General features: G+C 40.0%; 1 protein-coding gene and 1 non-coding gene across 6 annotated transcripts in view; one reads left to right on the top strand and one right to left on the bottom strand.

Annotated features, from left to right (window-relative positions):
* Window positions 1-695: 695 nt before the first annotated feature.
* Window positions 696-14,440, top strand: part of Ncoa7 (nuclear receptor coactivator 7) — a 146,054-nt gene continuing 132,309 nt past the window's right edge. Inside the window, exon 1 of one of the 5 annotated variants that reach the window (XM_047558040.1) lies at window positions 696-880. The gene's annotated coding sequence lies outside the window, so the exon portion shown is untranslated. Of the gene's footprint in view, window positions 881-1,016; window positions 1,574-1,819; window positions 1,908-14,440 lie in introns of those variants that run through there. The other 4 variants (XM_047558041.1, XM_047558039.1, XM_047558043.1 and 1 more) reach the window with 4 other exon arrangements.
* Trnas-uga (transfer RNA serine (anticodon UGA)) lies at window positions 14,245-14,318 on the bottom strand. The gene has a single exon. It is a non-coding gene; the product is annotated as a tRNA-Ser (tRNA).

Here is a 14,440-nt window from a genome sequence, read left to right as displayed (position 1 = left end):
TTTCCCTTGCTAAACACTAAATGGTTTACAAAAAACATAATACCTTTTAAAAAGAGAGTGAAATCTCTCATTCTTCACACTTAGACCGGAAAGATGCAAACTTGATGTCCATGTTTATACATGCTCAGTGCAGAACTGGGCTATGGTTCCATATTTGCAAAACGATATAACATCACCACCTGCCACTGAAATCCCAAAGCCACGACTGTTAAATGCTTTGCTCCGCCTTCCGGAGAGGCCGTTACAGCCTGAGCTGCATCAACAACAGGGAGGAGGCCCATATCTACTTTGTGTGGCTGGCCTCTGACACATCAGTGTTATCAGACCAGCTGCAGGATCTTCCTGGAGGTTTTTTGTTTTTGTTTGTTTTTTTCATTTCTGTCTCTCTTCCTCTCTCACTCCTCCCTCTCTCTGAACCTAAGGGTGAACTTCACAGCCAGATCCTCCTAGTCATTTTGCAGTGCTAGTCATGGGACGTAGAGGGAACAGCATCTAATGCGGATGCCAAGCCCCGCGGGCATAGGCCCTGCCGCTGATGCAAACCTTCGCACCAAGGTTCTCTCGGGTCTCTGCCAAGAGCTGGCTGGACGGCCCGATTGCTACATTCCTATTGCCGTAATGATTGCAATTTGGCAGCATCCAGGATGCTGTACTGGGGACGGGAGGGGGAGGAGATGGCGGGTCCTTTTGCTAAGCGCAACGCCGGAAAAGACAGAGGATGAATTTATTGTGGCCGGTCGTCCCTGAGCTGGAAGGAAAAGTCAAGGGGCTTTGAGGCTCGAGGAGACGCTCTAACTCCAGCTTGCTCTCCAAGCTTTAAATCCCACGAAGAGTGGGACCCAAGGCTGGCCAGCTTGTAGAGGCTGCCGCCAGGGGCGAGGTAAGCAGAACCCCCTGGTTCCGCGGTCAGTCGCCTGGCCAACAATGCGCTCACACTCAGGAGGCGTCATAAAAGGCCGAGGCCTGCCGGAGGCCGCGCGCGCAGTTCTGCGGGGCGGAGTCTCCGGGCCCCGGCTGTGGCAGAGCAGGCTGCCGCAGCCGGGGGTGACCCGGGTACCTAGCCTCCATCTCAGAGGTCGCGGGTGCAGGGAGGATGCTGCAGCTGCAGCCCTACCCGCGGAGCCCGGCAGCCGAGCTCCCGGGCCCCCGCCGTAGTGGAGGGGCGCAGAGCGTGCCGCGGGCCGGGCGGAGCTAAAGGCGGGCGTCTGCACCGCGTTGCGCCACCCGCAGCTCCCCGCCTTCGGCCCGGCCCGCAAGCCTGTCGCGGCGGGTGCCCTGACCGTGGGCGCAGCTGCAGGGGCGGCGAGGCGCCGCGCGTGGGTGAGGCCTGAGGAATCCCAGCCGCGGCTGCTCGCACCAGCTCCGAACTCGGAGCACCGCGGGCGCGCGCTCGGGGCGCTCCTTCCTTCGGCCTTTGCTCCTCCTCGGCTCAGGGTCCTCCCCTGACCCCTCCTTCTACCCTCCCCAGAGGATGCGCTCCCCCGCGCCCAGCAGCAGAAGCCACCGCTCCCAGCAATGCGTGCGCCCGAGCCCCTTCTCCCGGACCCGAGGAGCCCGCGCCCCCGCCCTGTAGGTAGGTGGGTGAGGCGGGGCCCAGCCCTCGCGGCCACCCGCAGCTTAGGCTGCTACCGGGGAGAAGCCCGGGCAGGGGCCAGGACCCGCCAAAGTTGCCTCCCGCTAGGGCACGGCGGAGCGTTCGGAGGTGCGCTAATGGCGCTGGGGCGCAGCCCCCTGTTAACCTGAAACACTCTTTTTTAGCTGGGGAGGCCGAGTGGAGGCGAAGGAGAGCTTGACCCTTCCCGCCCACCCCCTGGGGACCCGTGGAGTGCGGGCTGGGCGGTGGTGGGGAGGACAGGTTGGCATGAGCCTTTTCTGGGAGGAAGACCGTTGGATTTTCAGCAGCTCAGGTAGAAGTATGTCACTGCATTTTTTTTTTTTTTCCAATCTGGGTTGGCAGATGCATTCTTCCTGTCTTTTTTCATCAAAACGTGTAGAAGAGCAAAACCTTATTTTAGCAGCTTGTGAAAGTGGCTGTGGATTTTTGTGTATTTCGCAGGTGGTCGGATGGTATATAAAATTAATGGCGCAAACCCTTACTATCGGCATTTTAGGGTTAGTTTAGAGGTCTTTCTAGAAGTCCGGTTATTCAGGAGATGGATGAGGCAGAAGTATTCTCGTGCTGCCTCCTTAGATAAGCCTCCTGCTTACAGAAAGGGATTGGTTTCAGAGTGGCAAGTTTGATACAGGTGTCGGGAGTTAAGATTCTGCTGGAAGGATGCGCCGGATCAGCCAGCAGAGGCAGTCTCGTGCGCAGCCTAACTTGCAACTCCGTGTTATGGTTAGCATTTCTAAACACTAGTTAGGAATTCTTTCTCCTCTAGGTGTAAAGTTCATATTGTAGAATTATAGTAAGATCCTCTGTTCACAGGCTTTTTAAATTACATATTAAGCAACAAGGTTTAGAATTTAAGTAAATCCGTTGGAGGCTCAATTATATATTCACGTTTTTAAATTTAGAGATTTACAGAACAATCAATATAAACAGAAAAAAGGACAGAAATCTGTGTGTGTGTTTTTTTTTTTTCAACCCTGCATCTGATGAGTAGTAGATTCTCATTAGTTATTTGCTGAATGTACTGTTTTGAACTTCACCACAATGTATTTGTTCTGTGGTCGGTGAAATTCAACTGGATTTTGTATAAATAGGCCAACTTGGTTATTTTAACATTTACATTTGAATCCTGACATGTTTAGGATCGCATGCTGTCTTTCAATAATGATTTATTAACTGAGGTGATCTCCCCCATTCTTAAGTGTATTTCATGTCTAAGGCTGCAAACTTTCCAGCCTCATTAGTGATCAAACTTGTGATTTGGTTAATAAATGACATATTAACTTCGTTTTAGAGGTGGGGTGTGGTTTAAAGGCAAAACCAAAACATTTAGATGTGTCTGTGATTCCCAAATGATTCAAAATATGTGATTTAGATACAATTTACCCTCACCCCCTAGTGCTGAGGTTTGAACCAGGGCCTTAGGCATGCTAGGCAAGTGCTCTACCGCTGAGCTACACTGTCAGCCCAGATACAAATTTTTAAATTCATTCTTCATTATAGAAGCATATCAGTTTCCAGTATGGCCAACCAAGGAGATTATGAATTGAGGAGTTTGAAAGATCCAATGCCTTCCTGCTTTCAAATGCTATGTTATTTGGGGGGGAAATCTAGGATAACTGCATCACATTTCATTTGCTTTACCCTTGCAAATGAAATCACATTTCATTTGCTTCTATATTTTATGTTGTGATTTTGTTTTTGTTTTCCTGTCACATAAATTTTATGAGTCAGGATTAACTTACTTTTAGTCTTTATTAACAAAATTATCTGGGAGTGGTCTTCTCATTTTCTTTTCTTCCTTTGTCATCTTAATACATCATTACCCTTCTCAGTATGTATTACCTGAAAGACTTATTTTCCCCCAATATGGTAAACCATATTTTCTTATTACTCTCAAACCTACTTGAGGTGGGTGAAGAAATAATACTTTTATGTAGAAGGTGATAAGACTGGGGAAACAAAGTGGAAGGGAACTTATGAAAAAATCTAATTTGTTATCATTTATTAAAACAAAGTAGATTCCCCCATGCAATAAAGGTAATTACATTTTATACAATTTATAATCAAGTTTTGAGCAGTTAATTTACATTGTTCTTCTTGCTCACTTTATACTTTTCAGAAGAGCCCTCCTTTACAGTTACAATAAACTCTTTACTTTGTTACTACTTATAAACATTTGTTCGTTGGACAATTGGAAACTGTGCACTTATGTGTTATGACTCTGGGCCTTGGAATTACAAATAATTGCAGAATGAAAGAGGCATTTTTTTTTTCTTTGTGTGTCCTGCATCCAAATGCGCAGTGCTTCTGGGATTGGGTGACTCACTTCTTGGGTTCTGCCTCTGGAGCCCCCTGCAGCCCTGCCTCCACAAGCACCCCTGGAATGCAATCCTAAAACCTGGATTTATTCTCTTATCTTTCTGAGTCTTCCTCAAAGTTTTATTTTAGAAACCTCTCTTCTTTACTTGCTAAATGTCATATGCTGTCCTTTGAAAATCTCAGCCTAGAATTTGCTTTATAATTAAACAGAATCCACTCAATTCACAAATACTAGAATGAAATTGTTCCAATTGCAGGAAAAGTATACAGAAGTACATTTGTATATCCTTGAATTTCAAAGGCAGGGAGTAGATGGTTGAAGAATAATTGTGTGCTGGACTCCCCTCAACAGGGATAGAAAATGCCTTTGTTTTTGCACATGCCAGAGAATATGAATTGTCTGTAAATTTGATCAGAGGCCTAATTGAGAAAAATGATGTTTACAGAGGTTCAGCTGAACAAAGGTTATAATATCCATCCATTCCTTTCTAATATTAGTTGTTAGGCCAGGAGTCTTGTCAAATCTTCAGAAACGGTGGACTTGGTTACTGTGCTTTGCATCCTTGACACCTCCTCCCCCATCCTCTATCATGTCCACACGGAGATTTTTTTTCATAAAGACAGTGAAAAGAAACCCACTGTTGTATCACTTTATATAAGTGGTTAAGATCATAGTCCCTTCTACTGTTCCTGTTTGAATACTTTTGCAAAAATTCCATTTAGCTATAGATACCAACGAAAACCTATACTTTCCTAAACAATTAATGTCTTTTTTTTTCATAATGCAAAATGAGAATCATATAATTGTATTTTCATTTCTTACTTGTTAACTGGAAAGAGTAAAATTTGGAATTCAATTTTAATAACCACATGAAAACCTATAACCAAATAGCAATGTTCTAACTTTCCCCTTTGGTCTTGAGTATCTGTTCTATCTTGTTTCTTTTGATTCTGATCTTTATCTAATTATATTTTCCCATATTATTGAATTATGTTAAGCTGACTCAATCCTTTGTGAACAAGGCAGAATATAAAACATAAAACCAAATAAATGAAAACATTTTCGAATTGATCCCTGGACACACTGTGTTTTTGATGAACAAACTTAATCAGTTACTTTAAATATGCTTTCAAGAAGTATTGTAAATTTAGTGTGTTTGAGTTATATATAGTCAAACAACATTACATAGTTTTGTAAAAATGAATTCCACTTATTTTTTAGTTGTTAAGTTTATGTCCACTCAATTTTAAGTCATTCTATTTAAGTCAAATGTATCTGAAGCACCTGCCTTATACGTTATATGAGGCTGAATGGGAGATTCTGTATAACTTTTAAAAGTTCTCTTTTAGTGAAAGGGCTACTCCAAACTAGCTCAAAACACCACATTGAATTGGAATCTGACTTTCACATTGGTGATTCATAGGCATTTTGATAAATTAGATATTCTTCTCTGAATTTCTTTTATTTACCATGAAATTTAAAAGATTGTGCTTCCTGAGTTAACTGACCAGACTTTCTTTTTTCTGTTTGTTTTTTGTTTTGTTTCATTTACAACTGTTAGGCTGGTTGAATTTTTCTAGTTACCACTATATGATTCCAAGTTAAGTTTGACATGTTTGTAACACAGATCAATAGGGAGATCGTCTCTTCTCAGCAGTCATTGGTATAGTCTGAGTCATTGGCATAAAAATAATCTGATTTCAGAATTGCAACTTAAAACATAGGAGGAAGTTTGAAGAGATGATTATGTAGGTTTTTATATGAGACATATCGTTCTGATAACACATCTTTTTTTAATTTTTTTTTTTTTTAATTTTGGTACTGGGGATTGAACTCAGGGACACTCAACCACTGAACCACATCCCCAGCCCTATTTTGTATTTTATTTAGAGAGAGAATCTCACTGAGTTGCTTAGCACTTTGTTGTTGCTGAGGCTGACTTTGAACTCTGACCCTCCTGCCTCAGCCTCCAGAATCCCTGGGATTACAGGTGTGGGCCACTGCAACCAGCCTCCACATCTTTTTTTTTTTTTTTTTTTTTTTTTTTTAGTTAATTTTTCTAAATAGGTAATATCTTCATGTGTTTTGAAAGCTATAAATGAATATGCACCTGCTTTCCCTGTCCACAAGTAATGGTGATATCAGTTGAGAATATTGTAGTGACATTTTATGCATATGCAACAAATATGAACATAGAGCCTGCTAGTTTGTCTCTTAACCATTTTTCAGATCAATTCCATTCCCATTGCCCTTGTCTGGTGCCTCAGATGTTTTGACTGTGATTTGCATTCTGCTTTCCTCTATTTCAGTTATTGTTCCTTCTGCACTTCCCTGTTCAAACCTTCTAAGGAATATCTATCATATATCATAGTCTTTTGGGCCCTGAAGAATTATCTTCTGTCCCCTGCCATTCCTGGGATTGATGCACAGATCATTCTGTGACAAGACCCCTTCCTGTATTTCTGGAACCCTTTTAAATGTCTGATGAAAGTTCAAGGTCATCATGAACCGCCAATGTCATTTGTCTTGCTCATGCACCCCAAGTTAATTGTGGTTTTAGTACTGTAAGATCAATTGTCACTTCCTGCACATGCCTGCAGTCCCTCCATGCCAGTCCCTCTGCCTGGAACACTCTGCCCACCAGTTACTGTTAGCATGCCACAGTTAGTTCTGGTGTCACCTCCAGGGTCCTTTCTGAGTTGAGATTCTTTAATTCTTGGAAACTTGCACTATAATTTAGTATGTCAAGTAGTCTTCTCTACTGGGAATAAGGATTTCTCATGAGTAGCAAAATTGCCTTTCTAGTAAAAATTAACTGATTTTGAAGCATGTAAAGTTAAAAAAAAAACTGAAATTTTTATTTAACTATTTATCCCTCTTGTCTCCCTACCCCACCACCCCTACTTCAATCTAACACATGTCCATATTGTTATTTTTAGCAGCCCTGGCTTGCTTCACTAAAATTCTCTCTGAAACATTGTGTTAACTCTCATTAAAGGTGGTTTTTGTATTCATTATGGCCCTTGTTTGGGAGAATGTCTTTCAGACCTCCAACTTTGAGGTTTTCTCTGTAGTTGGTACATAAAGGGGCTGAAGGCTTCAAAGAGGATGTCACTAAAGTTTAAGGATTTAACAGGAAAAAATATTATGCCTAAGAGACTGAAAGTATTAGACATCAACCCTGACAGATGACATGTACCATCCAGAGACAGTAGCCAATCCTAAAAGTGACTCGTTAAGTATGTGAGTGAAATTCCCAAGTAATTTAATTCTCTAATCCAAGTAATTAGAGATATTCTAGGTGCTTGGTTTTATTGCAAAGTGCCTGGCATGAGGTAATTGCCACCCCCCACCCTCTCTATCACTGAGCTACACCTATCCCCTGCCTTTTTTGTTTTGAGGGTCTCACTAAGCTTCCAAGGATAGCGTGGAACTTCTGATCCTCCTGCCTCAGCCTCACAAGTAGCTGGGATTACAGGCATGCCTGCACCCCCATGGTAATTTGCGTTTGATGACTGATTAACAGAGCATTTTGACCATAAGAATAGATTAGAGGAAAGGGACCAAGGGAAAGGAGGCGGGGAGAGAAAGGGGAAATACTGGGAAATGATATTGGCTAAATTATGTTGTCATATAATGTGCATGAATATGTAACAGTGGATTCCACTATTATGTGTAATTATAATGACCCGATAAAATTATGGGGAAAAAAGAAACAATGTTGAGAAATCAAAATATGTATCTATAAACTGAAAAAGTAAAAACAAAAATTTCAGAAAAAAAATCAGAAAAAAAAAGAATAGTATTTGTTTAGCCCCATTCATGTGAAATTTTTGATTGGTGGCTTATTATCACTAGCCAGGTGTACTTTGTAGAATAGAAATAATTCGTGAGACTGTTCTTTAGGTGTGAGATCCCTCTGGCTCTTTTTTTTTCCTTCTGTAATTTTGACCTCACAGCACAAACATCAGGTGTACTTATTTGTTTTCCCATACATGTTGATTAGAGGAATTGAGTGTGCCCCAGATAGCATGGCAAATATTCTAGAACTTGTTAAGTATGGCCTCTACTGGATGGTATAAGTCACAGTTTCAGACTATTCATTCATCTGTTGGGAGGGCCTGATCAGTTCTGTGGTCTCAGATATTTGTAGGTGGTCCTTTTCACTAGCTTCTAGTGATTCCTCCAAGATAATACCTATCTGCTGAAACAAATAGTTAGCAACATTTTGATTTTGTTGTTTTGTTTTGGCACTGGGGATTGAACCCAGAGGTCTCAACCACTGCTTTACATCCCTAGTCCTTTTTATTTTCTATTTGGAGACTTCATCTCACTAAGTTGCTGAGGAGTTTGCTAAATTGCTGAGGCTGGCCTCAGACTTGCAGTCCTACTCCGTTGACCTCCTGAGTTGCTGGGATTACAGGTGTGAGCTACTGTGCTTGACTGATTTTGGTATTTTCAATCTCAAACTCTTTCCAAATAATTTAGGTTTACTGTGCCATAGCTTTGAAAAAAAAATTATATTAAGAAATAATAGAAAATTCACAAAACAAGAGTTGAAGATAGATGGGACATAAAAAATAGTCTTCATTGCATCAAAGAAATGCAGATTGTTATAATTAGATTCTAAAAGTCAGTAACTGTGCTGGAAACGGCGAGGTGGTTTTATATCTCACAGATGGTTAGAAGGTATATTGTTTTTTCTTAGATGGAGAGCAGTTTGGCTCATAGTATCCTTTGGGTATGAGTTATTCCATTCTGAGTATATTCTAAGGAAATAATCAGAGCTGAGGTCGATGTTTATTGATGAACCCATTATCTCTGCAAAGTGGGTGGTATAGTAGAGGGGTTAAGAGCAGGGATACTAGAGTCAGTTGCTAGCATGGAATTCCATCCCACTGTTAACCACCTATGTGAACTAGGCAAGCTACTTTCTCCCATACCCTGATGTTTCTCATTTGTCAAATGAAGATAATAATAGTATCTGCCTCCTACATCAGACAGAGAATTAGGTAAGTTGATTTATGTAAAGTACTTGGAACCCTTCCTGGCACAGAGTAAGCAATTCTTTATTAGTTATTATTAAGGATATTATGAACATTTTAAGAAAAGTCCAACAATGAGTCATTTTTAATGTGATAGTGCATACATATGATAAAACTTTTAGCCACTGAAATAATGGTTTTAAACAATATTTAACCACATGGGAGATTTCCTAATAATTAAGTTAAAAAATCAAATTTTACCTACAGAAAGATCTGAAAGTGCATCTCTATAGAAGAAAAGACAAAGTGACCAAATATTAAAGCTCTCTTCCCATTGATGAAATTATGGATGATTTATATTTTCTTTTTTCACATTGTTATATTACAATTATAATTATTAAAATATTACAAATAATGTGTCACAGAAGTTTTATATTCCTGATTTTTCTTTACCAAGTGCTTATTCATTTTGACATATTTTACTTTCTCTTCCTCTTTTCAAAGCTGCTAATATTTCACTTCCTCAATTCCTTCACCCACACATCATCTGCTTGGTATTTTCTTACATTTAGCTTGCTTACTTTGTGTATAGATCAACCCCAAATCCACCACCTCCTCTTTTTTTTCCTCTTCTTTTATTTTTTCATTTTTACAGACTGCATTTTGATTCATTATACACAAATGGGGTACATCATTTTGTTTCTATGGTTGTGCACGATGTAGATTCATACCATTCATGTAAATTATACATGTACATAGGGTAATGATGTCTCTCTCATTCCACCATTTTTCACAGCCCCCCCAACCCTTCTCTTTTTTTCCAGGGCTTCACAGATGCTAGGCAAGCACTCCACCACTAAGCAAACCAGCCCCCAACCTCACATCCTAGAAGAATAAGTAGACCAAGTGAAATGTTTTATGAGATTTTGGTAGTGGTAGCTTTCTCTTGGGAATTTAAGCCAGAGAATACTGCTTAGGTGATGATGACACCATATCCTTTCCATATTTCACACATTCAGCAGATCTCCCCCTCCCACCCTGCATGAACTTGGCACTCCGGTGGGATCTGGATCCTCAGTAATCCCACTCATACAGGATAGTAATTCCAGCCTCCAAACCACCTCCTGCCTTCCCTTTCTGAAGTTTCTTCCTCATTTCTTCTTTAAAATCAGTCTTCACACCAGCTTGATCCTTCATTTCATGAATACTGTCCAAGCTATCTATTTTAATCTAATTTCAGTTCTTCTGATAAACATTTTTACCACAAATGATTTGCTTTATTGCTAAGTCATTCTTGCAGTAAGCATACAGGGATTGCATTTTGCATTCTCTGTTCTTCAGTTTTCTAGCAATGCATTACCCACATACTTGCACAGGGAACACAGGAAGATTAGATGCTATTGTGTGGATGACATTTTTAGAAATGATTGATGAGGTTTTAGTTCTGTCTTCCCCCTTGCATATCCTCCTCTTTTTCATATTTTCAAGATCAGCATGTTACATCATTTCTTTCTCTCAGTCTTAAAAATTTTTGCTTGAAGATCTAGAACAGATTTTTCAATACCTAAAATCTACAAAAATAAAGGGCTCAATCACAGAGAACACCACAGTTAGCAAATGCATTAATAGAGTCCAGTAGTATACAAGTTAGTCCTGTTTGCAAGGACAACTCTATCATCAACTATAAAACATTGCTTGTTTCATCTAGACAATTCATGAATCTATCAGAGAATGTATTTAAAGTTCATGATTGTGAGAATATCATAGATCTTGCATTTCCTGGAAAAGACCCATCCTGATGTTTTCACATATCTGCTCTCATAGTCTAGATCAGTGGTTTCCAAAGTGGAGTTTAAGTACCCCGTGAGGGGTAGGGAAGCAATTGTTAGAAGGACTATATCACCTTTTCTTTTTATGGCTTCTGTTTTTGTTATAGATCTTACAATTCGTATGTCAGTGCAGAAGACATTTTTGTAAGTAAAACTTTAGGATTTTATGCTGATAAAATTTATTGATGTAGAATAGGATTTTTAGGGGTTGGGGGTATAGCTCAGTTAGTAGAGTGCTTGCCTTGCAAGCACAAGGCCCTGGGTTCAATCCCCAGTACCGCAAAAAATAAAAAAATAAAAAAATAGGATTTTTAAAAGTAGAAACACTATCGTAAGTAAAAGGCAAGAATTTATTGTTCCATAACCTGAAATCAGTTTCTGTTTTTAGCCATAACAAAGTAAAAAATGAACTTAACCATGAATTCTGTGTTCAAACTAAACAAGGAGTTGTTATGTATGTTCGTATGCACACACCTGTGCATGCTTGGACAACATAAAGCATGTTCTGTGTCTTTACGGAGCTTACAGTCTGATTGGAAAGAGTGTGGAGCAAAGAATTAGAAAATGACACAAGGTAGCATAAGTGTGCACAAAGGAACCCAGCAACATGATTTGGTTAATGAAAAGTTGCTAAAGAAAGTGTGATATGAGTGGCATAATACATGGTAATGCTGCATTCTCAGAATATTTCAAAACCCATTATGTGTTAAAATATTTCTTTGATAATCAGGTCAGTTCTTAGTCCACCTGCCCAGGTAAGTTGTGCTTCAGTTATCTCCTGGATATTGATGTCAGCTGATTAAGCTTCTTGCTCCTATACTTACAATACTTTTATAAAAGGAAGTGGCAGAATAGACACAGTAGGAAAGTAATTCAATTTTTGGAATGGTATTCTTCTGGAACAGTGATAGTGTATAAAAAGAATTTAAAATCAGGGTATTAGTTTCCTAGGCTGCCATGACAGGGTGCCACATACTTGGTGACTTCAAACAACAGGAATTCATTGTCTTACAGTTCTGGAAGCTAAGTATCTAAAGTCCAGTTGTCAGCCCCCTCTGAAACCTGTTGAGAAATCCCTCTTTGCCTCTTCCAGCCTTCAGGTGGTCCTGGCCTTGTTGGTTTGCCTGTCTTCATATAGCAGTCTCCCTGTGTATGTATCATGGCCATCTTATAAGAGCACCAGGCATATCGGGTGAGAGGTCCATACCACTCCAGAATGACCCTAACGTAATTAATTATACCTGTAATAATCCAGTTTCCAAAAGTCACATCGTGGGGCACTGAGGACCATGATTTTAACTTACCCTTTTTAGTGTATCACAGTTCAACCCCTAACAGTAAGCATTACCAGAGTTTCTAGAATAATATATCAAGGTAGTAAATAAGGTGTCTAATGATGCCTTCTTAGCTAACACCCAAAAGCCATGCAGGTTGGATATGGGCTAAATAACAAATGGAGGAATGGAAGCTTGCCTCAGCTATTAGTGCCAGCTAGCCACTTCTGACTCTGGACTTTGGTATCCCAGACCTTAATAAAATTATTCATGTAGGTGGTGTTATATACTGTGTGGTTTTGACCTTCCTGGTAGAACTCCACAAGTTGTTTGTGGATCAGGATGTTTACAAGGGTGTGTTGGGCCTTTTGTTTTGATAATACTGCATAACAGCCTCCAAACCTCAGTGGCTTAAATTCACAAATAATTATCTCACACTCATGGACCTGCAGGTTGACTGCGGTTTGGCTGCTCTTCATTGGGCTTGGCAGCATTGGGTTTGGCAGGGCTGAGCTGGACTTCAAAGCTGAGGCTAAGGTTCAGGTCTCTTCCATATGTCTTTATCCTGGGACCAAAGTGGAAGAAGGAAAAGCAGCTACCTGGAGCACACTCTTCTGATAGAGAGTAGAAACTTACCAGGTCTCTTTGTGTCTTATGTCAGAATAAGTAACACCGTTAATCCTCGTGCTCTCTTGATCCAAACAGGTCACATACCAAATTGAATGGTGATGTACACCGACTCTTTGTACTAGTTTCAAAGCACTGAAAGTTGCATAGCAAAGATTATGGATGTCTAATTCTAATTCTTACAGTGGAGGAAAGGAATACATCATTGAGAACAACAATCCAGTCTACTGAAGAGCCATTTTTCTTTTGAATTCTATAAGAATTCTTACGTCGAACAGTTCAACCAACTTGTCAAAGAAAATGTACATAGACCATCGACTTGGCTTCTTAACCCAGTTTCCTGAAAAATTATAGCTGAATATAACATGCTGAAATTTTTTTCCGAGAAAAGCCCAGAGTACTTCCCAATGCCAATTCAGTTTCACATTGGGCACATTTCCTGCCCCATAAAAACTTGTTATGCCTTCTTCCTGAGCCCACATTAGTGTTTTTACCATATTTACACAGTGCTCACCAAAGCATAATATGTTTGCCTCTCCATTGTCACTCAAAACAGCTGAGACAGAATCTGGTAGAATTGCTGTCTTCTTGAGTATGCTGTGATAGAGAACATTTTTCATTCAGGATGAAACTGTTTGCAATTCACAGATGTGATAATTGTATAGCATTATTAACATACAACCATGAATGATTGTTTTGGGATATGTCCCACCCCTAAGACTTTCCCAAATAATGTTGGCCCATGTTACCTGGGCCCTTCTTCATCTCCCATTGCACTTCCTCTATACATTGTATATATAACATAAAAATTTTCAGACCTTTTTTTCTTGATTATTTTATGTGACTCTTATCTCCCTTTTTGCTGGGTGCAGTGGCACATGCCTATAATCCTAGCAGCTTGGGAGACTGAGGCAGGAGGATCACAAGTTAGAGGCCAGCCTCAACAATTTAGCAGGACCCTAAGCAACTTAGCAAGACCCTGTCCCAAAATAAATGATAAAAAGGGACAGGTATGTCGCTCAGTGGTTAAATCCCCAGAACCAAAAAAAAAAAGGGGGGGGGGTCACTTCTTTAGAGCATGTTGAGTCCTGTTTGTTTATAGACCTTATAGATAGAGTGGTAGATATAAAGTAGGTTCTTAAATGCTTACTGAATGAAAACAAGTCATAAATGTTACACAGCACTACTTAGGAGCAACTAAATTCTTTATTGACACTTAAATTCTGCATGTGAATAAATATGCTGAAAGCGAATTACAAAGAGTCATAATTTTTTTATTTTTTATTTTACATTTTTACATGTTTGAGCATATTGCCACTGTATTTTGCAAACACATCCAATCTCAGTTCTCATCCACAACTGAGACAGACATGACCTTTTCCTAGGTGAAATGGCATTTCATCTGGTAGAGTGAACCCTATGTCTCTTATGATAAAGTTGCATAAGACACGTTTAATTCTCCAAAACTAGTATTTGCAGGCCATATGTGTTTTTTTGGCAAGGCATTTTCTGTATTTTAGTTGTGTGTTTTGTTTTTGTTTTTTTTTTTTTTTTTTTTTTTTTTTTTTTTTTTTTTTTTTTTTTTTTTTTTTTTTTGCGGTGCTGGGGATTGAACCCAGGGCCTTGTGCTTTCAAGGCAAGCACTCTACCAACTGAGCTATATCCCCAGCCCCATTTTCTGTATTTTAAAACACCTTTTATCCATTATCCCTTTGGTTTTGTTTAACTTTTAATTTAGATCCACCCACTAGACAACCCCACCATACAAGAATAATGGCAGCAGCCATAGT

Source organism: Sciurus carolinensis, chromosome 7 (genome assembly GCF_902686445.1).
Source record: "Sciurus carolinensis chromosome 7, mSciCar1.2, whole genome shotgun sequence".
In the NCBI taxonomy this organism is placed as follows: Eukaryota; Metazoa; Chordata; class Mammalia; order Rodentia; family Sciuridae; genus Sciurus; species Sciurus carolinensis.
The sequence above is the reverse complement of the archived record's forward strand: the minus strand, read 5'-3'. Positions and strand labels throughout refer to the sequence as shown.